Here is a 27,300-nt window from a genome sequence, read left to right as displayed (position 1 = left end):
GCAACAAATTACACCTAAGTTTTTTAATGTCAGATCTGGCACTCTTAACACTTGCTCTTAGAAACATGTGGCTGGTTATTTTATTTTGTGTGTGTGTTATATTTATTATTATGTGACTAAGTACAGTAAATTAAAAGCATCCCTGTTCCAGTCTGCTAAAAAAAAAAAAAAAGGCTATGTAAACATAATTGGAGCTATACCTAAGAAATTAAGATGAAAATTTTCAATTATTCACTCTTGTTTTCCTTGGATATGACTTAATACTTGAAATGGGAGCCCAGAAACTATTCTCAGAGCATTCCTGGTAGGAAAAAAAAAATCCTTTATCTTTGTTCGTCCTAAGTTCATCCTAAGTCAGAAGAAAAGGTTCTTTACTGGTCCCTTCTCTTACAAACTGCGAAGTTTATAAAGTGTCTTCTGGATCTGTCCTTCATTAATCTCTCTTTTGCCACCCCTGCAAAACCACATGCATATATATATAGCTGGTTGTTAATTTACAAGATATTGACATCATTATATAGAATTCTTCATTCTTTAATCAAATACTATTCCAACTAATGTGGCAGATTGAAGAACAGTTAGTGTGCTCCCTCTGTCTGGTTAGCGTGTTTCTTTAATGCAGATTGCCTTGCTCAGCAGTCGCATTTTGTCTGAAGCCCTTGTTAAGGCCTACTCTGTATGTGGATTCATAACACATCTGTGTGTACATCTACAGTGCTGTATAAATAATAATAAGTAATCACCAGATGGCCTATAACTGCTCCTCTGGACCCGCTGGGTCTCTTGAAGCTGTTAGGAGAGTCTTCTGGCGTTTTGCTGGGGAAAACTTGTCATAGATTTATTTCTAAAAAAATTCAAACTCACAACTGGGTGTTTAGGACTAGATATTGCTGTCTGTGTTGTAAATATTTAACAGGCTTTGTACGATGACAAGTAAAAGCGCCATAACTAACCACACACAGTGGCTGTGGAGCTCTTCTTCCCTCCCGGCCATTTAGAAAGGAAACAGAATGCCGATAAATTGTGCATTATGAACAAGGTGCAAGAGATGCTCTCTGGAAGCTCTTTCATAAGAGAACTTCAATGTTCTGCTCAAAGGATGTGATTGGGCAAACTTAAGCTTTTTTAACCATATGCTAGTGGCTTAAATAAAACACAATGCCCCTTTTAAATTGGACTTTATAATACAAGAAAAGCCCCTTCAGCTGGAGTTAGGTTAGAGCCAGGTTTCGATCTTAACTGAGTTTTTTTTTTTTTTTGAGTCTTTATAACTAAATGGTAAATCCCTTTGAAAGGGTTACAGTTGCAAGTGTTAATAAACACTTACCTAAATTTCAGTTAGCTAAACTTCAGACTTTTGATTATATCCAAAAAAAATCGACATACATGGTTTGTCAGTATTATTTATAGAGCAAAACATTTATTTTTGTCCTCTTTTTATTCATTTTTCTAAAAATGGTTATGTATTTTGTTTTGGGGGAACAGCATTATTCTGGTTTTCTGCTTATAATTTTCTGTGCTATATTTTGTTATTATTAATTCCCTTGCTCCAGTACTTATTTTCAAGTACTTGCTCAGTACAGCAATGCATCTTTTTACAAATCAAAATAAAACTGACTACCTCTAAATGTTAGGTTTTTTTTTTTTTAATCTTTGTGTATCATAACATAAAAAAGGTTTTGAACAAATCAGGTATCTTTTAACTTTCAAGCCTAGTTTTCTTTTGTCTGTTGAGGGTTGAATTTAACCACAGAGGGACAGGCCTATAAATCAGCATGTGGTTGTTACTTTCGACTTAGGGTATGTAGAAAGCTTTTCTCATTTTAAAATCTCATCTTGAGGAAGCGACATACAAATTGTGAGGGAGAAATGCTGCTATTAACAGTTTGCTATAGATAAATGTTGTTTTTTTAAGTTTTCTCATATAATTATCAGTATCAGGTTAAGGAAAGGATTTTAAGAAGGAAAGCTTCATGGAAAAAAGATGGAAGCTTTGGGATTTATCTCTTTGTGATGATGCCTTTGTGTTTTTACTTTGAAATGTCTTCATGCAGTGAGGTATGCTACCTAAGATTGTGCTTTGGTAAGAACCTGGACTATTTGCAGTTGTCATGTGAAAGTACAGAGAATGAGAATGAATTTTGTGAAATTAGCCCATTCCCAGTCTGGCACACCACGTGCCCTGTGTGGCTGCTGATTCTGCCGGCAGATTGAAGAGCTAAACCAGCTTCTGCTCTAAAGGCTAAAATTGCCAGTCATCATTCCAGCTTTTAAATCTTGTTGTTCACATTGATGATGTCAGATTTTGAGCAAACACAGTTCTGGCTTTAGATCCCAGGTGGAATTTGCAATTCCCTGGGTTGGAAAGAAAGAGTTCTTCCCTTTTGCCTTTGAAAAACTTGAGTAGCTCTGCAGGGAAAGTCAGCAGAATAAATCTGCAGCCTTGCTGTGTCCTTTGAGTCACTGTAGAAAGCTGAGTTCTGTTCAGCATTCAGCAGATTGGCTGTCAGAGTTGCAGCTCTGCTTATCAGATACATAGTCTCTCTAAGAACCATTTATGTTATTCCAGAGAGAATCATCTGTGGCAAAAGGAACGCCTCTTTTCTCCTCCCAAGGGTCAGATCTTCTTTTGATACTGGGCAATTATCCCTTGATTTTCCTGAAAAATACCTCAATCTACTATAAAGATTGGCACCAGAACAGGTTGCAGACTTGGTTATAGTGACAAGCTCTGATTTCTTAGCCACAGGGAGAGGCCTCAGGGTGACACTCGTAAGTATGCCAGAGGCTTAATGGTGGTGATTTTTCTGCTGAGTATCTCAGTGCCGCATATAAGCTTGGCGTCTCTTGTCTTTCTCTGAGGGAGATAACATTAGTGTTTTGCACACCAGCCACTATAAAAATGCTACAAGAGTTGTCTTTCCTTCTCTCACTTCCTCAGGTCTCTTTCCTTGTCTTTAGTCACTGTCCTCTCCAGTTTGAGATCAAGCCCTATAGTCTTAATTTTTTACTTTTGGCTTTTCTCTTGTACTACTTATCTTGGCTCTTATTAGCCGTGTACCTGGTGGGGATTATTATAAATCAGTGTTTCCTCTAATTAAAAAAAAAGTTAGTAGACTTTATCATTTAGGGCAATTTTACATTTACAGAAAAACTGAGAGAAAAGTACAGAGTTCCCACACACCCACCCCATGTTCCACCCTCAACCCCCGCATCTTGTATTAGTGTAGTACATTTGTTATAGCTGATGAGTCAATATTGATACATTATTATTAACTGAAGTCCATAGTTTACATTAGAGTTCACTCTTTGTTGTACATTCTATAGATTTTGACAAAGTGTATAATAATATGTATCTTCCGATACAGTATCATACAGAATAGTTTCACTGCCCTAAAAATCCCCAGTTGTTCCACCTGTTCATCCCCTCTACCCCACCCCAACCCTTGGTAACCACTGATCTTTTTACTATCATAGTTTTGCCTTTTCCAGAATATCATATAGTTAGAATCATGCAGTCCTCTAATTTTTTAAAGTTATGAGCAGATAACCATGTGATTGGGAATAGCTGGAGAAAGGAAGAGAGAAAATTAAGACTGGTGAGGTCACAGCTCTGTCTCTCTAAAAATACAAAACTCAATCTAGGGAGATTTAGGTGGCCAGCCTTTTGTCTCTACTGGGAGTCTCTCTGATGTTAAGGTTTTTGGCTTGCCTGGTGACAGTTTTACTCATTCTAGATATTGGGAACAAGGACAGAATGAACACTGGATGGGCTATATCTGGGGAGTCAAGATATTAGGGCCAGGCAAGACGAGAGGAAGTAAAGCCTGTAATCCCTTTTCCTCTGTTGAGGTTGAGGACAATGATGTCTCTTCTCCCTCCCTCTCATGGGCAGCCTTATATGTAATTGAAAAAAATCAGCTCTTCCCTTTCGTGGCCATCGCTGAAATGCCAGCGGCCAAAATGAAGTTCAATCCCTTCGTGACTTCTGACCGAAGCAGGAACCGTAAAAGGCATTTCAATGCACCTTCCCACATTCACAGAAAGATTATGTCTTCTCCTGTTTCCAAAGAGCTGAGACAGAAGTACAATGTTCGATCCATGCCTATCTGAAAGGATGATGAAGTTCAGGTTGTACAAGGGCACTACAAAGGGCAACAGATTGGCAAAGTAGTCCAGGTTTACAGGGAGAAATATGTCATCTACATTGAACAAGTGCAGCGGGAGAAAGCAAATGGCATGACTGTCCACGTGGGCATTCACCCCAGCAAGGTGGTTATCACCAGACTAAAACTGGACAAAGACCACAAAAAGATCCTCGAACGTAAAGCCAAGTCTTGCCAAGTAGGAAAGGAAAAGGGCAAATACAAGGAAGAAACAATTGAAAAGATGCAGGAATAAAGTAATCTTGTATACAGCTTTCATTAAAAACTGTTAAAATGAAAGAAAAAAAATCAGTTCAAATAAACTCCTGTACTTCTGTATTAATTAAAGATTCATGTAAATTAATGTTAACAGAAAAATATGGGAGCTGTCATTCACACTTTAGTATGAATTAGTTTAACCACAGATGTGAAATTGACTACATAAAGAAATATAAGTTTTCAAAGGTTTAGGGGTTAGCAGATGAGGACTGGCTTAGGAGGAATGGACTCTGAGCAAAGGAGACATGGCAACTTATGAGATGTCAAAGATAAACAGATTTATTTCTTAGTTTTGTTTTTGGGCTATCTCAACTTCCTTCTGCTAGGAGCTAGTTGAGAAGTATAAATCTTAAGAAGGGCCCAAGTAAACACTAGAAACAACTTAATTCTCTTTGGGTAGAAAGAGACATTTCCTCCTTGTCCTGGCCTGAAAATTTTAGATTGATAAAATGTGGGAGAAAAGGAGTGACCTGATTTCTTTAGTTCTAGGATTCAAGTTTCCTGTCTACTTGGAAAGTTAACTCCCTGTTATTGGGTAAGATCTCTTTTCATAGAGATGTTGACTCTTTATGTTTTAAATTTGGCTTCATATGAGAAGCTTCCAGTCTTGGCCTCAATACTAATTTAATTTCCTTACTTACTGAACTGAATTGACTATGATAAAAATGAACTCTATAGCATAGCTCTATAGCATAGCGTTCAGGATTAACATTAATTAGTGCAGGCCAGCATCTTATGTATGCCTACATACATCTACAATTTAGAGGAAATGTGTTTATATAATCTATAGGAAAGAGGGGAGGGTATAGCTCAAGTGTTAGAGTGCGTGCTTAGCATGCACAAGGTCTTGGGTTCAATTCCCAGTACCTCCTCTAAAAAAGTAAAACAAACTTAATCCCCCCTCACCAAAATAAAATAATTAGATAATACAATAATAAAGATATAATGTATAGGAAAATTATATGCCACCTGGGGATCATATGGGGGAAATGGGAGAGAACAAAATACGAAGAGAATTATTTGGCTTTATCAATGTCATGATAACGATAATAGCAGCAACAGCAACAATAACTAAAGCAAGCTGAGCTCTTATGTATTGTTCAGAAGTACTAACAGATACTATTTTATTTAACCCTAGAAATCCCCTGAGGGAGGATATAATGTTATCTCCATTTTATAATTGAGAAAATGAAGGCTCAGAGAGGTTAAATAACTTGTACAAGGTCATATAATATTTTGTAGGAGGAGGGTAATTACTCTATGGTACAGCATGTGCTTAGCATGCACGTGGTCCTGGATTTAATCCCCAGTACCTCCATTAAAAAAATTTTTGTGTGTGTGATGGAGCTGCAATACAAACTGAGACAGACTTCAGACCAGCACTTCTATTGGGATAAATTGCTTCCTTATTCTTTTCCATACATATGTAAATATGCACATCTAGCATAGAAAAAAAAAATGTGTTGTAAGTAGTGGTGGTAAATGGCCCAAATGCAATCACTTAAGTCCTGGCTATAGTTTGTTTCTGATCTAGAGAGACGTCTGGCTGCCATACCAGAGAGCTGGGTCAACAGCTGAGTCTGCCTGTACAAAAAGATAAGAATTCTTACTAAAATGAAGAGCCCTCTCTGCAACTGCCTTAGTCTTATTAATCTGTAATGTTTTTTATCTGCCTAGAAATGCTGCTGAGATGTATCTAACTCTCTGTGAGGTAAACAACCACTGTTTAGTAGCAGGGACATGGTTTTAAGATAGGAAAGAAAACTAATTTTTGACCAACCAGAAATGTAGACAGAACTAGAAAACTGTGACCTAAAAATCATAGCTTCAGCATTCTCCGCTAACAGGCCCAAAGAAACATTGTGGTATCATCTTTGTGAATTCTAGACTGGGTCACTTCCTGCTTCATATTCCCTTCCTTGTCTTAGTTTTATGCCTATATTCTCCCAAATGCAAAGGATGGTATTTGGCTGTCTTGCTTTACATAGTGCCATGTAGCAGTGGGGCTTTTGTGATTGTGGCTGCTGTACTGATTGGTAATAAGAGGAAATATGACTAAGGTGAGATCAGGATATGATTAGGAGTATGTTACCAGTGTAGTGAGATGTATGATCTGCCCTGTGATTGCTAACTTGCTTATTCTCTGACTTTTTGGACATATGACTACATATGGAGGATCTTAACTGTTAAATACTAGAATTCTTCTCCACTCACATCTCACAATTTTCCTTCTTCGACTTCATAGCAGCACTTCCACATATCTGCTCTTTCCTTTTCTCTTATGAACTGTGGTGTGTTGATGCAGTGGACATTTCATTTATCATTGGAAGTGAAAGAATATGGCTAAGTAGATATATGGAAATATTTATGTGAAATAATTTGTGATAAAAATACGTAGAAGTACACATAAAGGATCAAAAGAGATTGGAGAGTCTTATAGTTGATATTTTTAGTTAAGGTATTCTTTGTATGTTTTGTCTGAATATCTTTATCTTTTACTGGAAAGTTTTTTAAAATATACATTTCCTTCTTGATTCTGATAATGATTATATAACTGTGGAATATGTAAAACTAATTCTGCATTCAAGTGCAGGAAATATCTGACTGGAATCTCGTCTTTTCTACCTCTGACCATGAAGTCAAATTCTTGGCCTCAGAGCTGAGAATGCCTCTTTGGGCAAGGTCACAAACTACCAAAATGATTACTCTAGGTTTCCAAAGATCTCTTGTTTACTTTGCTGGATGCCTCCGACAAGCCAATCAGTTGTGCGTATAAATGTGTGTGTGTGTCCTGCTGAATGTTTCTGTAAAACTGTAAATATTTAATTTAAAAAAAAAGTGATTCAGAGCAGCAACCCACTGAGCAAACTACAAACTTGGCTCTTAAGAGATTATCAGATAGACCATGACAACTTAATAGAATGGATGATTATTTTAAAAAAGAGAAAGGTCCTCCATTTCAATGCTAGCTTCAGTTACCTCCTTTTTGTGTCTCTGTTCTCAAGCTTACTGACCAGAACAACAACAACAACAACAACAACAAACTTTTCACTACTAAAAGTTATTTGAATCAAGTGAAATCAAGTTTTAAAGATCTCAGTTGTGGTGTGTAGGTGGAGTTAGCTGTATAATACCAGAGTGGGCAGATAGTAGTACAGACATCTATCACTTCAGTGAGCATCATTTTTTTTACACAGTGGCAATCTGTATGCATTAATTTGTTCACTGTTTTATGTTTATAACTTCAGACAGTTGTCATTTTACTTCAGTTTCAGGTATTTCTTAGGACTAAGGAAAAGACTGTAGCCCACTTAGTACTGAGAGAGGACAATAAAAGTTACCTAAAATTTTCAGGAGTCTAGGTGTCTAAGTATGTTTTATAGGGTACCATATTAGATTCAACAATTTAGCTATTCCCTCTTCAGCCCTTCCTTTTCTTCCCTTTTAAATTTTACCTAGATAATTGCAAAAGCGAGAAGGGGAGACTATTTCAGCATTCGTTCACTGTATATGCATTTGAAGCTATAGCCAGACAAGGCCTTATGGAGGCTTGCACTTTCAGTTACGCATGTGAATGCTCAGAGGAGAGAGAGTTGTGTGCACATATGTAGCAGCTCATGGCAGAGCAGTGGTTAAAGGTTTGAACATATTGTACCTTGTTGGCTATTCTCTTAGTCCTAAGGGAAGCATTTTGCTCCTCCATAGACAGTAATCAGCTTGTCAGAGTCGGATGGCTTTTTGTTTTTTCTTGATCTAGTAAAATGCAGCGGGCTAAGCCTTTCTGGGAAGCAATATTTTCCTCCACCACATGAACAAAAGGTCGTGGATGCTGTCTCTGAAACAAAGAGGAAATGGTGATAGAAAAATCAGTGGCTAGGGCATAATTGGATTGGAGCTCTGTCAAAGAGACGACAATTCTTGTTCGGTAGCTGGACTTTCTGCTCTGCCATGCTTTTCTGTCTTAACATTAGAAATATAAGCAATAAGTACTCTACTTAAGGCTTAATTTTTCAGGCTTTTTCTGAGCACCCTATGACAATGAACTTGTAATAAGCTGTATATTTTTCCTTGGTGATTTTTCTTAAACATTTTTAAAGACTTTTTTAGAGCAATTTTAGATTCACAGCAAAATTGAGAGGAAGGGACAGAGATTTCCCCACATACTCTCTGCCTCCACACATACATAGCCTCCCCTGTTACCAACATTCCCCACCAGAGTGGCACATTTGTTACAACTAATGAACCTCTACTGACACATCATAATCTCCCACAGTCCATAGCTTACCTTAGAGTTCCCTCTTGGTGTTGTACATTCAATGGGTTTGGACAAGTATATAATGACATGTATTCATCATTATATTATCATATAGAGTATTTTCACTGCCCTAAAAATCCTCTTTGCTCCAGCTATTCATCTTTCCCCCCTACCTCTCTACTCCCAGTAACCACTGATCTTTATACTGTCACCAGAGCTATATGCCTTTTCCAGAAAGCCATATAGTTGGAATCATACAGTATGTAGCCTTTTCAGATTGCCATCTTTCACTTAAAATGCATTTAAGCTTCCACGTCTTTTCATGGCTTAATACCTCATTTCTTTTTAGTGCTGAATAATATACCATTGTCTGGATATACCACAGTTTATTTATCCATTCACCTGCTGAAGGATATCTTGGTTGCTTCCAATTTTTGCCAATTATAATTTTTTTTGTTTTGTTTTTGGTTTGGGGAGTAATTAGGTTTATTTATTTATTTATTGTTATTTAACAGAAGTACTGGGGATTGAACCCATGAGCTCTTGCATACTAAACATGCACTTTACCACTGAGCTACACCCTCCCCTCTCAATTTTTGGCAGGTATAAATAAAGCTGCTATAAAAATCTATGTGAAGTTTTTGTGTGGACATAAGTTTTCAGCCCCTTTGGATAGATACCAAAGAGCATGATTGCTAGATCGTGTGGTAAGAATATGTTTGTTTTTGTAAGAAGTTGCCAAATTGTCTTCCAAAATGGCTCTACCATTTTGCATTCCCACTGGCAACGAATGAGAGTTCCTGTTGCTTCACACCTTTGTCAGCATTTGGTGTTGTCAGTGATCCAGATTTTAGCCAATAGAATAGATGTGTAGTGGTATGTCATTGTTGTTTCAATTTGCATTTCCCTGATGACATACAATGTTGAGCGTCTCTTCGTATGTTTATTTGCTGTCTGTGTATCTTTGGGCAAAATGTCTGTTAAGAGCTTTTGCCTATTTTTTAATTGGGTTGTTTGTTTCCTTATTGTTGAGTATTAAGAGTTCTTTGTGTATTTTGAATAACAGTCTTGTATCAGATGTGTGTTTTGCAAGTACTTTCTCCCAGGCCTTCTCATTCTCTTGAGAAGTTTTTTAATTTTAATGAAGTCTAGCTTAACAGTTATTCCTTTCATGGATTGTGCCTTTGGTGTTGTATCTAAAGTCATTGCCAAATCCAAGATTACCTAGGTTTTTTTCCCGTGTTATCTTCTGGGAGTTTATAGTTTTGTGTTTTACATTTATGTCTGTGATCCATTTTGAGTTAATTTAGGCAAAAGGTTTAAAGTCCGGGTCTAGATTCACTTTTTACATGTGGATTTCCAGTTGTCCCAGCACTATTTGTCAAGAAGATTATTTTTACTCCATTGTATTTGCTCCTTTTTTTAAAAATTGAGGTATAATTGACATATGACATTGTGTTAGTTTCAGGTGTACAACATAATGATTTTTGGGGGGTAAACAAAGTTTATTCTAGGAAGAGCGACTCATTGAGAGATAATACTATTTTAAAATTTACATATATGTACTGTTCATTATTTCTAGGAACAGTTTAGAGCCTTAGCTTCTTAAACTTACCTAGTTATCAAAGGAATAAAGCCAACCACAAAGTAAGAATCAACAGAATACAGTAATCCAATCATAAAGGACAGTCAAATGTGCTTACACATATTCAAGAAATCAGTCAGCTAAGTTATAAATAATAAGTAGTTCATTTGTGTCCCCTTTTTTTGGATTCCACATATAAGTGATATCATATGGCATTTTTTTTTCTCTTTCTGGCTAATTTCACTTAGAATGACAATCTCCAGGTCCATCCATGTTGCTGCAGATGGCATTTATTTTTTATTTTTTATTTTTTGGTAAGGGGAGGCAATTAGGTTTATTCATTCATTCATTCATTCATTTATTCATTTATTCATTTATCTAATAGAGGTACTGGGAATTGAACCCAGGACCTTGTGCATACTAAGCACATGCTCTACCACTGAGCTATATCCTGCACCCTACCCCCACCAAATGGCATTACTTTATTTTTTATGGCTGAGTAGTATTCCATTGTGTATATATATCACATTTTCTTTATCCAGTCACCTGTTGATGGACATTTTGGGTTGTTTCTGTGTCTTGGCAATTGTAAATAGTGCTGCTATGAACATTGGGATGCATGTGTCTTTTTGAATTATATTTTTCTTTGGGTATATGCCCAGGAGTGGGATTGCTGGATCATATGGTAAGTCTATTTTTAGTTTTTTAAGGCACCTCCATACTGTTTACCATAGTGCTGCACCAATTAACATTTCCACCAACAGTGTAGGAGGGTTGCCTTTTCTCCACACCCTCTCCAGCATTCATTGTTTGTCGACTTTTTCATGATGACCATTCTAGCTGTTGTGAGGTGATATCTCATTGTAGTTTTGTACAACATAATGATTTGATATTTATATATATTGCAAAATGATCACACAATAAATATAGTTAACATTCATCATTATACATAGTTACAGAATTTTTTTTCTTGTGATAGGAACTTTTACTCTCTTAGCAACTTTCACATATGTAATATATTAACCATAGTCACCATGCTGTACACTACATCCCCTGACTTATTTATTTTATAACTGAAAGTTTGTGCCTTTTGACCCTCCTGACCCATTTTGCCCACCCACCCCCCATCTCTGGTAACCACCAATCAGTTCTCTATATCTATAAGCTTAGTGAGGTTTTGTTTTGTTTGTTTTTTAAGATTCCACGTATGATTGGCCCTCTGTATCCATGGATACAGATTAGTATTATTAAACATCTTTCTGTGTACCAGTTGGCCATCTGTATGTCTTCTTTGGAAAAATATCTATTCAGATCTTCTGCCATTTTTTTAATTGAATTGTTTGGGTTTTTGACACTAAGGTATATGAGTTCTTTATTTTGGATATTAAGCTCTTATTGAATTCATGATTTGTAAACATTTTCTCCTATTCAGTAGGTTGCCTTTTCATTTTATTGATGGTTGAAGCTTTTTAGTTTGATGTAGTCCCACTTGTTTATTTTTGCTCTTGTTACCTTTACTTTTGGTGTCAGATCAAAAAAAAAAAAAAAAAAAAAAGTCACCAGGATGGATGGCAAGGAGCTTATGCCTATGTTTTGTCCTCAAGAATTTTATGGTTTCAGGTCTTAAATTCAAGTTTTTAATACATTTCAAGTTAGCATTTGTATATGGTATAAGATAGTAGTCCAGTTTTATTCTTTTGCATGTGGCTGTCCAGTTTTCCAACACCATTTATTGAGGAGACTGTCCTTCCCCCGTTGTATATTCTTGGCCCCTTTGTTGTAAATTAATTGGCCATGTATGCATGGATTTACTTTGGGCTCTTTATTCTGTTTCATTGATATTTGTGTCTGTTTTTATGCCAATATTATACTGTTTTGATAACAATAGCTTTGTAATATATTTTGAAATCAGGGACCGTGATGCCTTCAGCTTTGTTCTTTCTCAAGATTGCATTGGCTGTTTGGGATCTTTTGTGATTTCATACAGATTTTAGGATTGTTTATTATATTTTTGTGAAAAATGCTATTGGAATTTTGGTAGGAATTGCGTTGATCCTGTAGATTGCTTTGGGTAGTATGGACATTTTAGTAATATTAATTCTTCCAGTCCATGAGCATGAATATCTTTCCACTTATTTGTGTCTTCTTCAGTTTCTTTCATCATTGTCTTAGAGTTTTCAGCATACATGTCTTTCACTTCTGTGGTTAAATTTATTCCTGGGTATTTTATTCTTTATGATGTGATTGTGAATGGGATTATTTTCTTAATTGCTCTTTATGATAGTTTATTATTAGTGTATAAAAATGCAACTGATTTTTATATATTGATTTTGTATCCTGAAACTTTGCTGAGTTAATTTATTCTAAGAATTTTTTGGTGGAGTCTTTAGGGTGTTCTATGTGTAATATCATATCATTGGCAAATAGTGATTGTTTTACTTCTTCCTTTCCAATTTAGATGCCTTTTATTTATTTTTCTTGCCTAATTGCTCTGGCTAGGACTTCCAATATTATGAATAAAAGTGTTAAGAGTGGACATCGTTGTCTTGTTCTTGATGTTGGAGGAAATGCTTTCAGCTTTTCATAGTTCAGTATGACATAAGCTGTGGGCTTGTTATATATGGCCTTTATTATACTGAGGTATATTCTCTCTATACCCACTTTGTTGAGAATTTTTATCATAAGGGATGTTGAATTTTGTCATATGCTTTTTTTGGATCTAGTGAGGTGATCAGATGCTTTTTATCCTTCATTTGGTTAATGTGGTGTATCACATTGAATGATTTAGATGTTGAACCATCCTTGCATCCCTGAAATAAATCCTACTTGATCATGGTATATGGTCCTTTAAATGTACTGTTGAATTCTATTTGCTAACATTTTGTTGATGATTTTGGCGTCTATGTTTATCAGGGATGATATTGGCCTATAACTTTCTTTTCTTGTGGTATCTTTGTCTGGTTTTGGTATGAGGGTAATGCTGGCCTTGTAAAATGAGTTTGGAAGTGTTCCCTCCTCTTTCATTTTTTTGGAAGTTTGAGAAGGATTGGTATTAATTCTTCTTTGAATGTTTGATAGAGTTCACCAGTGAAGCCATCTTGTCCTGGACTTTTGTTTGTTGGGAGGTTTTTGATTACTGATTCAATCTCCTTACTAGTAAACCGCCTCTTCGTATTTTCTATGTCTTCATGACTCAGTCTTGGGAGGTTGTGTATTTTTAGGAATTTATCTATTTCTTCTAGGGTGTCCAATTTTTTGGCTAATAATTGTAGTAGTGTCTTATGATACTTCATATTTCTAAGATACCAATTGTATTATCTCCTCTTTTACTTCTGATTTTCATTTATTTTGTTTGTTTGTTTGTTTATTTTGTCCTCTGTCTTTATCTGGGTTATTTTAGCTAAAGGTCTGTCAATTTCATTTACTTTTTCAGAGAACCAGCTCTTGGTTTCATTAATCTTTTCTATTGCCTTTTTAGTCTCTAATTCATTTATTTTTGCTCTGATCTTTGTTATTTCCTTCCACTTAAGGCTTCATTTGTTCTTTTTCTAGTTCTTTGAAGTGTAAAGTTATGTTGCTTATTTGAGACTTTTCTTGTTTCTTTAGGCAGGCATTTATTACTGTTTACTTCCCTTTTATAACTACTTTTGCTGCATCCCGTAAGTTTGGGTATATTATATTTACATTTTCATTTGCCTCAAGGTATTTTTTGATTTCTCTTTCGAGTTCTTTGTTGACCCATTGGTTGTTCAGTAGTGTGGTTCATCTCCACATATTTGTGAACTTTCCAGTTTTTATCTTGTGATTGATGTCTAGTTTTATATCATTGTGGTCAGAAAATATGCTTGATATGATTTCAGTTTTTTAATTTATTAAGACTTGTTTTGTGGTCTAACATGTGATGTATCCTAGAGAATATTCCATATGCACTTGAGAAAAATGCCTTTGTGCCTTTACTCCTTTGTTAAAGATCAGTTGACTATATTTATATGGGTCTGTTTCTGGACTCTCTGTTGTCTTACATTGATCTTTTAATCTGTTCTTTCACCAACACTACATTGTCTTGATTACCATAGCTTTATACTGTATCGTGGAGTCAGGTAGTGTCAGTCCATTAACATTGTTCTTCTTCAGTATTGTCTTGGATATTCTGGGTCTTCTGCCTCTCCATACAAACTTTAGACATCCACAAAATAACTGCTTGGATTTTGACTGGGACTGTATTAAATCTGTAGATCAAGTTGGGGAGATCTGACAATAAATATCGATTTATTTAGTTCTTTGATTTCCTTCATCAAAGTTTTCATTTTTTTTTAATGGGGGAAGTAATTTGAGTTTTATTTATTTGTTTTTCTTTTTTAAACAGAGGTACTGGGAATTTAATCCAGGACCTTGTGTATGCTGGCATGCACTCTACCACTGACCTATATCTTTCCACCTCATTCATCAGAGTTTTATAATTTTCCCTATGTAGCTCTTGTACATTTTTGGTTAGTTATACCTTAAGTATTTAATTTGAAGAGGTACTAATGTAAGTGGCATTGTGTTTTTAATGTCAAATTCCACTTTTTAATTGCTGGTATATAGGAAAACAACTGACTTTTGTATATTAACCTTATATCTTGCAACTTTGCTATAATCGTTTATTAATTCTGGGAGTTTTTTGTTGATTCTTTTGGATTTTCTATGTAGATGACCATGTCATCTGTGAACAAAGACAGTTTTATGTCTTCCTTCTCAATTTGTATGTCTTTTCGTTTCTTTTCTTGTCTTACTGCATTAGCTAGATGTCCAGTACAATGTTGAAAAGGAGTGGTGAGAGGGGACATCATTGCTTTGTTCTTAATCTTAAAAGGAAAGCTTTGAGTTTTTCACCATAAAGTATAATGTTAGCTGTAGGTATTTTGTAGATGTTCTTTATCAAGTTAATGAAGCTCCTCTATATTCTTAGTTTGCTGAGAATTTTTGTCATGAATGAGTGTAGGATTTTGTCAGATGTTTTTTTCTATATCTATTGATATGATAATGTGGTTTTTCTCCTTTAGCCTGATGTAAGGGATTACATCAGTTAATCTTCTAATGTTGAACGAGTCTTGCATACTTGAGATAAATCCCATTTGGTTGTGGTGTATAATTCTTTTAATACGTTGTTGGATTTGATTTACTAATATTTTGTTGAGGATTTTTGCATCAATGTTCATGAAAAAATGGTCTGTAGTCTTCTTTTCTTGGTCTGATTTTGGTATTAGAGTAATGCCGGCCTTTAGAATAAGTTAGGAAGTATTTTCTTTGCTTTTATCATCTAGAGGAGATTATAGAGAATCGGTCTAATTTATTCCTTAAGTATTTACTAGAATTCACCAGTGAACCCATCTGGGCCTGGTGCTTTCTGTTTTGGAAGGTTGTTAATTATTGAGTCAATTTATTTAATAGATATAGGCCCATTCGTATTGTCCACTTCTTTTTTTTTTTAACAATTAATTTTATACTTTCTTTTGCTTTTATTTTATATGTTATTTCCCCCTAGTTTTTTTACATTTTTAATTGAATTATAGTCATTTTACAATGCTGTGTCAAATTCCAGTGTAGAGCACAATTTTTCAGTTATACATGAATATACATATATTCACTGTCACATTTTTTTTTCTCACTGTGGGCTACCACAAGATCTTGTATATATTTCCCTGTGCTATACAGTATAATCTTGTTTATCTATTCTGCGTTTTGAAGTCTGTCCCTTCCCACTCCTCTCCCCCTTGACAACCACAGGTTTGTATTCTGTGTCTATGAATCTGTTTCTGTTTTATATTTATGTTGTTTTTGTTTTTGTTTTTGTTTTTGTTTTGGATTCCGCATATGAGCAATCTCATATAGTATTTTTCTTTCTTTTTCTGGCTTACTTCACGTAGAATGACATTCTCCAGGAACATCCATGTTGCTGCAAATGGCGTTATGTTGTCTGTTTTTATGGCTGAATAGTATTCCATTGTATAAATATACGACACCTTTATCCAGTCATCTGTTGATGGACATTTAGGCTGTTTCCATGTCTTGGCTGTTGTAAATAGTACTACTATGAACATTGGGGTGCAGGTATCATTTTGAAGTAGGGTTCCTTCTGGATATATGCCCAGGAGCAGGATTCCTGAGTCATATGGTAAGTCTATTCCTAGTCTATTGACGAATCTCCATACTGTTTTCCACAGTGGCTGCACCAAACTCCATTCCCACCAGCAGTGTAGGAGGGTTCCCTTTTCTCCACAGCCTCTCCAGCATTTGTCATTTGCAGATTGTCCACTTCTTGCATGAGTTTTGGCAGATTGTGTCTATTAAGGAATTAGTCCATTTCATCTAGGCTATCAATTTTGTGGACATGGAGTTGTTCATAATATTCCTTTATTTTCCTTTAATGTCCATGCAGTCTGTAGTGATGTCCCTCTTTCATTTGTATTAATAATTTGTATCTTCTCTCTTTTCTTAGTTAGCTTACCTAGAGATTTATCAATTTTATTACTCTTTCCAAAGAAACAGGTTTTGGTTGTATTGATTTCTTGTTTTTAATTTCATTGATTTCTGTTCTAGTTTTTATTAATTTTTTTCTGCTTACTTTGGATTTAATTTACTCTTCTTTTTTAATTTCCTGAAATGAAAGCTTATTGATTTTAGATCATTCTTCTTTTCTAAATATCCATTCATGTTATATATTACTCTCTAAGCCTTACTTTTGTGCATTCCACAAATTTTGGTACAGTTGTATTTTTATCTTCACTCGGTTAAAATTATATTAAAGTTTCTCTTGAGATTTCTGTTTCTTCTTTGACTGATGTGTTATTTAGAAATGTGTTATTTAGTCTCCAAGTATTTGGAGATTTTTCCAGCTATCTTTCTGCTATTGATTTCTAGTTTAATTCTGTTGTGGTCTGAGAGCAGATATTGTATGATTTCTAGTCTTTTAAATTTGTTAAGATATGTTATATGGCCCAGAATGAGGTCTGTCTAGGTGAATGTTCCTTCTTTGTGGACTTAAGAGGAATGTGTAATCTGCTGTTCTTGAATGAAGTATTCTATAGATGTCAATATATCCAGTTGATTGATGGTACTGTTGAATTCACCTTTGTCCATACTGATTTTCTGCCTGCTGGATCTGTCCATTTCTGATAGAGGAGTGTTAAAGTCTCCAACTATAATAGTGGATTCATTTCTTTCTCCTTGCAGTTTTACCAGTTTTGGCCTCAGGTATTTTGACACTCTATGGTTAGGCACATATATATTAAGGAATTTTTTTTTTGTCTTTTTGGAGTATTTATCCCTTTATCATTATGTAATGCCTCTTTATACCTGATGACTTTCCTAGCTCTGAATTCTGCTCTGTCTGAAATTAATATAGCTACTCTCCTTTCTTTTGATTAGTGTTACCATAATATATCTTTATTCATCCCCTTTCTTTTAATCTATGTATGTCTTTATATTTAAAGTGAACTTCTTATAAACAATATATAATTGGGTCTTGTTTTTTGATCCACTCTCATAATCTCTTTTAATTGACATATTTAGACTATTGGCATTTAAAGTGATTATTGATAGTTGGTTTAATATCTATTGTATTTGTTATGCCCAGAGTTCAGGAGGCCAGAAGTTCGAAATCGAGGCATGAACAAAGCTACACGTCTTCTGGAGGCTCTCAGAAAAATCCTTTCCTTACCTCTCCTAGCTTCTGGTGACTACCAGCATTTTTTGGCTTGTGACCACATCACTCCAGTCTGTGCTTCTGTCTTCACATCACCTTCTCCTGTTTATGTGCATCTCCCTTTACCTCTCTCTTATAAGGATAATTGTGTTGGCATTGAGGGCCCAACTGTATAATCTAGGATAACCTCTTCATCTAAGAACCCTTAATTGAGTCATCATCTAAGGTGTCATTCACAGGTTCTAGGAATTAGGACATGGACATATCTTTGGGAGCTATTATGAGTTGAATTGTGTGCTCCTAAATTTACATGTTTAAGTCCTAGCCCCAAGTACCTCAGAATGTGACCTTATCTGGAAATAGGATTATAGATGTAATTAGTTGATATGAGGTCATACTGGAGTAGGGTAGGCCCCTAATCCAGTACAAATGGTGTCCTTATAAAATTAAGAAATGGGACACAGACATGCACCCCAGGAATAGAGATTAGAGTTATGCTGCCACAAACCAAGAAAGACCAAAGATAACTGGCAAACCACTGGAAGCTAGGAGAGAAACTAGGACAGATTCTCCCTCATGTCATTCAAAAGGAACCAGCCCTGCTGACGTTTTGATTTCAAACTCTGGCCTCCAAAATTGGGAGACAATAAATTTCTGTTGTTTAAGCCCCAGGTTTGTGGTACTTTGTCAGCTCTAGCAAACTAACACAGGAGCCATTATTGGCCTACCACACTATGGTTGAAATCTGCAATTTGTTATTGTGAGTTGTTACCAAGAAGCGAGGACTAGGAATACCAGAATCTTAGTTTTTCCCTGACACCATCAGTGTGCTTAATGGCTTTTATATTTATCCTTTCTCTCTTCTCTTCCCCTAACAGATGGGTTTGCTGTAATGTGAGATGAAGGTTAATAGGATCCCATTACCACCTCCTGGCTTGTCTATATTCTGATATAATGGGGGGAGGTTCTATGTAATTGGAGCAATTTGTTATCATTTTAGACTACAATCAAAAATTGACTATAGGTAACATGGATGGAATTGGAGATTGTCATTCTAAGTGAAGTAAGCCAGAAAGAAAGAAAAAATGCCATATGATATTGCTTATATGTGGAATCTTAAAAAAAGGACACAAATGATGAACTTACATACAAAACAGAAACAGACTCACAGACATAGAGAACAAACTTATGGTTACCAGAGACTAAAGGGGGTGGAAAGGGATAAATGAAAATTGCACCTCTTGGGAAGTGATGGGAATGTTAGCTATCTTGATTGTGGCGGTGATTTCATGGGTGTATACATTTATCAAAATTCATCAAATTGTATATCTGAAATATGTGTAGTTTACTGTATAGGAACCATACCACAATAAAGGTGCTAAAAAAAATTGACTATGGGTTTTCACAAAGGTCTCTTGTGAGAGATTTAGTGCACACAAAGGAGCCATTGTTAAGATTATATCAAGGCATTTCTCTTTGTGTATTTTGCCAGGTACCTCCAACCTTAAATAAGTCTGGGGACAGGTTTTCAGAAAGTAGTCCATGAATAAGTTTCACAATTCAGTCAGACCCTCATTAGCTTTTGTAGGTTTGATTTAATTAAAAAATTTTAATATCTGCAATGTGCTAGGCACCATGCTAGATACTGTGACAGAAAGATGTGTAAGACATCAGTGTATTCACTCTCTCATCGAGGAATCAGACACATAAAAATGCGGTTACTTGTAACATGATATATGTAATGAATAATATAAGTATTTGCAAGTTATCAAGAGGTCTGTTAGACGTCAGAGAAGGCTTCAGGAAGGAAATGATGCTTTAACTAGTTTTGAAAGATAAATAAAAGTTTGCCAGACAGAGAAAGTGGAGAAGAACATGTAACACAACAGCAGATACAAAAGAATGAAACAGCATAGCATGTTCAGAGAAACTGCAGGTAGTTTGATGTTGATGGAGCACAAATTGGGATGGAGAGCAGCAGGAGATGAGGCTGAAGAGGTTAGCAGGGGCAGTTTCCCAAGTATTGGATGTTCTCGCTGTATTGGATCACTGTGAAAGTCAAGGAGCGTGTGGGTAAGTGTTACTGTTAGGCAGCATAGGGTCCATTCTTTCCCCTTACCTGCCTGTGTTCTTTTATTATAGACTTCTGTTCAGTGGCCAACATTCTAAAATATATCTCTAATGGCTAAAAAGCAAACATCCAAAATTTAATGAGTTTGCTATTTGCTTGGTTTTATTTCAAAACGTTCCAGGTTAGACACAAAGATAATGAATCAACTGAATATGTCAGCAAATCAGGGTAAGAATTTTTTTTTTTTGCACTAAATTAAGGTTGCAAGACAGAATCAGTATACCTTACAAGTTTCTGGTTTATTCTAGAGACTGCCAAACCATTCGAGTCTTTGTCTTTGCCTGTTTCTTTACCAGCCTGTAACCTCTTCTGTGTATGTGAAAACTCTGGGCACTTAAGATTTGATAACTTGTTTAAAACAAAAAATGCATTGCTGCATTTTGGAATTATCTGAGAGTGAGTGAGTGTAATCTTGTAAGTTTGCTCCAACAGTCTAAGCACTCAGTTTTGGAGACTGAGATCTTGCTTTCCTTGTCCTCTCCCCTCCATCTTTCCCTCTAAGCCTCTCTCTCTTCCCCAGGTTTAATTTTTCTTTTGGCTTAATGGTTACAGTACTGAATTGTATATACCCTTACAAGGCAGAGTTTTAGTTATTGTAGGCTCTGTACTGTGACTCATACATGCTTTGCTCAGTACTTGTTATAAGCATTCAGAATCTCCTGTATGATCAAGAAGTGTTTATAAAGTATTCTTTTTCCATAGTGAAATTTTCAGCAGTCCAAGAGAAAAACACAGTTATGGTCCACACTGTTCACACTGCATCTATGTCCTTCCCACCCATATGTGAGATCTGGGAATGACAACACTTACTTTGTTGGAAATTAGAAGATAGAAGTCTTTGATATGTTTTTCAAAGACTCATAATATCTTAATAAGAATTTGGGAAGAAAGATGAGATTGAAAAATGTGTTTTTAATGTCAACAAGAACTTAATAGGACTGTGTGATAATCATTTTGACCCAAAAAGCTTTCCTTGCTTTGTTAAGAACTAAAGTTATCCCTTTGGGAACTTTAATGGTACCCCAACTAAGTGGCTACATCTGGAAAGTAGAATACTAAAAGTTCTACCATTAGGCAAGAGCTACGGAGAAAGCAATTAGCTATGTTACTGACACAGGATCAAGTCCTGCTGAATTGCCCTTGGGATTTCTCTACTCCTGGGCACTGGTCCTTTAAAGTTCATTGAGCATTTAATCCATCCAAGTAAGTAGCTGCCGCCTAAAGAAAGATAATGGATCTATTGTTAATTCTTTAGCATAGTTTCCAAGAGTGCCATAAGGTATGGAGGGAGAGGGCCAGCCAGGAATAAGAAAAGATGTAGTTAAGCCTAAAACTCCGTACAGTAGAGAAGAGTGATCTTTAACTTATTTAGTTTCAAGAGCAGCATCTTAAGGTGCCTCTCTCTTACTGTTTTGTCCTTCCCAAAAGCCCAGACAGTATATAGCCATTGTTTTTAAGGAGCCCTGGGGCAATAGGTGATGGTGAGATAGAGTAATTTATTTGGTATACTATGTGAAAATGACAATGGAATTCTGCATTAGGTACAATTGATAAATACTCTTAGAGATGTAGAATGGGATATTTTTTCACATATTCCATTTCTAAATTCCTTAAATAGAAAATGAGGAAAACTCTGTGTCCTGAAGATCATCATGTATTGGTTAGGAATGATTTCAGCTGCAAGTACCTAACAGTAGCTTAGCATATGGGGGAATTAGGATGGGCAAAAAGGACCCTTTCCTCTAAGTATCAGGGATCTGTTCTCAGGGTGCTGATTGTTGCTTCTGATCACAGAAGTGTAGGCTGGTAGCCATTTTGTTGCACCTCCTCACATTGTTACAAGACCCTCCCTCTCTGGCTGAAGTGACTTCTAGGGAATTTAAAGGGCCTGTGCCCATTTTCTCCCCTTCATTTTTTACTTTTTTCCCCTTTTGGGAGGCAGACATTAAAGTCTGAGACATTCAAAAACAACTAACAGCATATGTGGGGAAAATTAGAAAGTGTGCATGCCTAGGGAAAGGATCAGAAAAGACATGAGAAGACATACACCTCAGGCTGATTCTTAGCACAGAGATACCCTACAACAAACATAACAAAAATGATAACAAAAATCAGCAAATTGTGGGGAGGGGAGAGAAATCTGATTTCCAGAGTTACTGTTTTGTTAGATTTAAATGCCTGGTGTTCAAGAAAAAAAAATGACAGGGTATAAAAAGAACAAAGTATGACCCATTCAAAGGGAAAAAAAAATAAACATAAACCATCCCTGAGAAAGACATGATGGCAGATCTGATAGACAAAGACTTTAAAACACCTGTGTTGAAGCTCAAAGAACTAAACAAAGATGTGGAGAAAGTCAATAAAACAATGTATGAACAAAATTGAAATATCAATAAAGAGAAAATCTAAGAAGAAACAAAAAAGATATTCTGGAGCTGAAAAGTAACTGAAATGAAAAATTCACTAGAGGGATTCAAAGGTGTATTTGAGCAGGCAGAAGAAAGAATCAGTGAGCTTGAATATAGGAGATTGGAAATTATCAAGTGTAAAGAACAGAAAATAAATACTGACAAAAAGCAAGCAAAGCCTAAGGGACCTGTGGGATACCATTAAGCAGACCAACATACTCATTGTGGGAGTCCAAGAAGTAGAGGGAGAGAAGGAGGAAGGGACAGAGAAAGAGGGAGGGAGGGAATAGAGAAAAAGAAAGAAGAGGCAGAGAGAAAAACTGAGGAAATAATGGCTGAACATTTTCCAAATTTGATGAAAGACATAACTGTAAACATCCAAAAAGCTCAACAAACTCCAAGGAAGATGAATTCAGAGATCCGCACCAAAACACATTATAAACAAACTTTCAAAGGCCAGAGACAAAGAGAGAATCTTGAAAGCAGCAAGAGAGAAGTGAATCATCACGTACAAGGAATCCTCTATAAGATTGTAAACAGATGTCTGATAAGAAACTTCATGGGCTTGAAGACAGTAGACCAAATATACATGCAGTGCTCAAACTAAAAACTGTCAACCAAGAATCCTATATCCAGCAAAAATGCCCTTCAAAAGTGAGGGAGAAATTAAGACATCCCCAGAGAGATAAAAGCTGAGGGAGTTTGTGACCACTAGACCTGCCCTGCAAGAAATCCTCAAGGGAGTCCTGCAAAGTGAAGTGAAAGTATACTAGACAGTAACTTGAAGCCATTGGGAGAAATTAGAATCTCAAGAAAGGTAAATACGTGGGCAGTTACAAAGCTATTATTAGTAGTGTAAGAATGGTTTGTAATTGCACTTTTTGTTTTCTACATGATTTAAGACAGTAGTACATTTATGGAAAAAAATTTCTAATGTAAAAGCTAGTATTATTGTAACATTGGCTTGTAATTTCAAGTCTTGTTTTCCATGTAATATAAGAGATTGGTGCATTTAAAAGAATTATTAGTTTGTTTTGGGGCCCACAATGTATAAAGTTGTAATTTTATGACATCAACAACTAAAAGAGGTGAGCAGAGAACTATAAAGGAACAGAGTTTTTGTATGTTATTGAAGTTAAGCTGGTATACATTTGAATTAGAGTATTAAAACTTGAGTATATTAAATGTAATCCCCATGGAACCACGAAGAAAATAGGAAATGAGAAAGAAATTTAGACTTACTACCATAAAAAACTAAACACAAAAAAAAAGACAGTAATGCAGGAGATGAGGGACAAAAAACCTATAAGGCATATAGAAGACAAAGCACAATGACAGAAGTAAATTCCTCCTTATCAATAATTACTTCGAATATAAGTGGATTAAACTTTCAACTCAAAAGACAGAGATTGGCAGAATGGATAAAAACACAAGATCTAAAAAAGAATGAACGAAATATTGCTGTTTGCAGCAACATGGATGGACCTAGTGAGTATCATACCAAATGAAGTTAGACAGGGAAAGACAAATATTATATGGTATCACTTATATGTGGAATCTAAAAAATAATGCAAATGAACCTATTTACAAAACAGACATAGATGCACAGACACCAAAAACAAATTTATGGTTACCACAGGGGAGAGGGGGGATAAACTAGGAATATGGGATTAATAGATATGCACTACTGTATATAAAATAGATAAGCAACAAGGCTTTACTCTGTAACACAGGGAATAATATTTAATATCCTGTAATAATCTATAATGAAAAATAATCTGAAAACTATATATATATATATATAAAACTATCTCTTTGCTGTATGCCTGAAACTAGCACAATATTGTAAATCAACTATACTTCAATAAAACAAAGAAAAACCCCACATGATCCAACTATATGCTGTCTACAGGAGACTCACTTGAGACCCAAAGACACAAACAGGTTGAAAGTAAATGGATGAAAAAAGATATGTCATGCAAATTGTAACCCAAAGAGCACAGTGGTGGCTATACTCATATCAGAATAAATAGATTTTAGATCAAAATATGTTACAAAAGACAAAGAAGGACATTATTTATATATTCATTAAAGTTTCAGTGCAGTAAGAAGGTATAACAACTATGAACATTTACACACCTAATGACAAACCATCAAAATATGTAAAGTAAAAGCTGATAGAATTAAAGGGAGAAATAGATATTAAAGTAGACTTTTAATAACCCCATTCCCAGTAATGGATTGAACAACCAGACAGAAGATAAGTAAGGAAATAGAAGACTTAACACAATAAACCAATTAGATCTAACAGATGTATATAGAACACTCTAACCACAGCAACAGTGCACAAGGAACATTTTCCAGGATAGACCATATGTTAGGCGACAAATGAAGTCTTAATAGAATTTAAAAGGTGGATATGATATATGGAGTATATTCTCTGACCACAATGGAATGGTTAGGAATCAACAACAGATATAAAACTGGAAAATACACAAAATTGTGGAAATTTAACAGTACACTTTTAAACAACTGATGGATCAAAGAAGAAATCACGAGAGAAATTAGGGGGGAAAAGCTTAAAAATGAATGAAAACAAAAACACAACATATCAAAACTTACGGAACACAGTGAAAGAAGAACTAAAGGGGAAATGTATAACTATAATGCTTACATAAAAAAACAAAAAAGATCTCAAATCAACAACCTAACTTTACGACTTAAGAGACTAGAACAAGAACAAACTAAACCAAAGCTAGCAGAAGGAAGGAAATAAAATAGGTTAGAGCAAAGATAAGAGAGTAGAAAAACAATAGAGATAATCAGTGAAACCAAAATTTGTTTTTAAAAGATAAACAAAATTCACAAACTTTTAACTAGGTGAACTAAGAAAAAAATAGAGAAGATAAAAATTACTAATCAGAATGAAAGTGGGGACATTACTATCAATTCAACAGAAATACAAAGGATGATAAGAGAATACTATGAACAGTTTTTTGCCGGCAAATCAGATAGCTTATATGAAATGGACAAATTCCTAGAAACACAAAACCTATCAAGACTAAATCATGAAGAAACAGAAAATCAGAATACATCTATAACTAATAAGGAGATTGAATCAGTAATTTTTTAAAAGTCTGCTAACAAAGAAAATTCCTGGGCTTCACTGGTGAACTCTACCAAACATTTATAGAAGGGACAGTCTTTTCAACAAATGATGCTGGGAAAATTGGATCTTCACTTGCAAAAGAATGAAGTTGGACCCTTCACTATATATAAAAATTAACTCAAAATGGATCGAGGACTTAAATGTTAGACCTAACAATAAAATTCTTAGAAGAAAAATAGGACAAAAAGCTTCACAACATTGAATTTGGCAGTGATTTCTTGGATGTGACACCAAAGGTGCAAGTAACGAAAAAAATAGACTGATTGCATTTTACAAAAATTAAAAAATTTTTGTACATTAAAAGACAGTATCCACAGAGTAAAAAGGCAACCTACGAAATGGGAGAAAAAATTTGCAAATCATGTATCAGATAAGGGCTTAATATCTGGAATGTATAGAGAACTTCTGAAACTCAACAACAAAAAATGTGATTTAAAAAAGGACAAAAAATACTGAACAGACATTTCTCCAAAGAAGATATACACGTAGCTAACCAGCACATGAAGAGATGCTCAGTATCAGTAATCATTAGGGAAAAGCAAATCAAAACTACAATGAGATACTACTTCACATTAGAATGGCTACTATCAAAACAAAAAAACAGAAAATAATGAGTATTGGGGAGGGTATGGAGATACTGGAACCCTTGTGCGTTGTTGGTGGAAATGTGAAATGGTGCAGCCAATGAGGAAAACAGTATGACAGTTCCTCAAAAAATTAAAAATAGATTTATTATATGATCCAACAATTCCACTTTTGGGTATATACCCAGAAGAATTGAGAGCAGAGATATTTGTACACCCCTATTCATAGCAACATTATTCATAATAGGTAAATTGCAGAAGCAACCCAAATGTCCATCTACTGATAAATGGACAAAATGTGGTATAGACATACAATGGGCTATCATGCAGCCTTAAAAAGGAAGGAAATTCTGCGGTATGCTACAACATGGAGGAACCTTGAAGATGTGCTAAGTGAAATAAGTCACAAAAAGACAAATACTGTATGATTTCACTTATATGAGATACTTAGAGTAGTCAGAATCATAAAGACAAACTGTAACGGTGGTTGCTAGGGGGTGGGGGGAAGGAAGAATGGAGAGTTATTGTTTAATGAGTATAGAGTTTTAGTTCTACAAGATAAAAAAAGTTATGGGGGAGGGGTGGTGGTGATGGTTGCACAATACAAGTGTATTTGGTACCACTGAGCGGTACTCTTAAAATGGTTTTGATGGTAAATTTTGTGTTATGTGTATTTTACCACAATAAAAATAAAAAGAGAGCATGAGAAAGGAGAAGGGAAAGATTTATACTTACTGCTTTACTGTGTTACTAGGGAATACCATAGAAGTCGAGATGACCGGGACTTTCTAAGTGTATTGAAACCTGAAGTAAGATTATATTTCTCAAACCCATAATGCGCAAGATTCAAAAATAAAATAACCTAATCTTTTCCCAGTTAAACTGATGAGAAATTATATTTGTCACCCTCTTTCCTATACTGCCCAGTCCCTGGTTGGAGTCGGCCTGTATGAACTTTGGAGCTCATTTCCTTTTTTGTTGTGAGTTCTTAGGTACCTGCAAGTTAGTTGGCACAAGACACCACCCATGGGGCTCATGATTTTTTACACTTGTCATA

General features: G+C 35.4%; 1 protein-coding gene and 1 pseudogene across 6 annotated transcripts in view; both read left to right on the top strand.

The window, feature by feature from the left end:
- The window catches only part of ATF7 (activating transcription factor 7), an 81,927-nt gene that overhangs the window by 20,566 nt on the left and 34,061 nt on the right, over window positions 1–27,300 (top strand). The gene's annotated exons all lie outside the window — the stretch shown is intronic.
- LOC105094557 (large ribosomal subunit protein uL24-like) lies at window positions 3,903–4,454 on the top strand (annotated as a pseudogene).

Source organism: Camelus dromedarius, chromosome 11, assembly GCF_036321535.1.
Source record: "Camelus dromedarius isolate mCamDro1 chromosome 11, mCamDro1.pat, whole genome shotgun sequence".
Lineage (NCBI taxonomy): Eukaryota > Metazoa > Chordata > Mammalia > Artiodactyla > Camelidae > Camelus > Camelus dromedarius.
The sequence above is the reverse complement of the archived record's forward strand: the minus strand, read 5'-3'. Positions and strand labels throughout refer to the sequence as shown.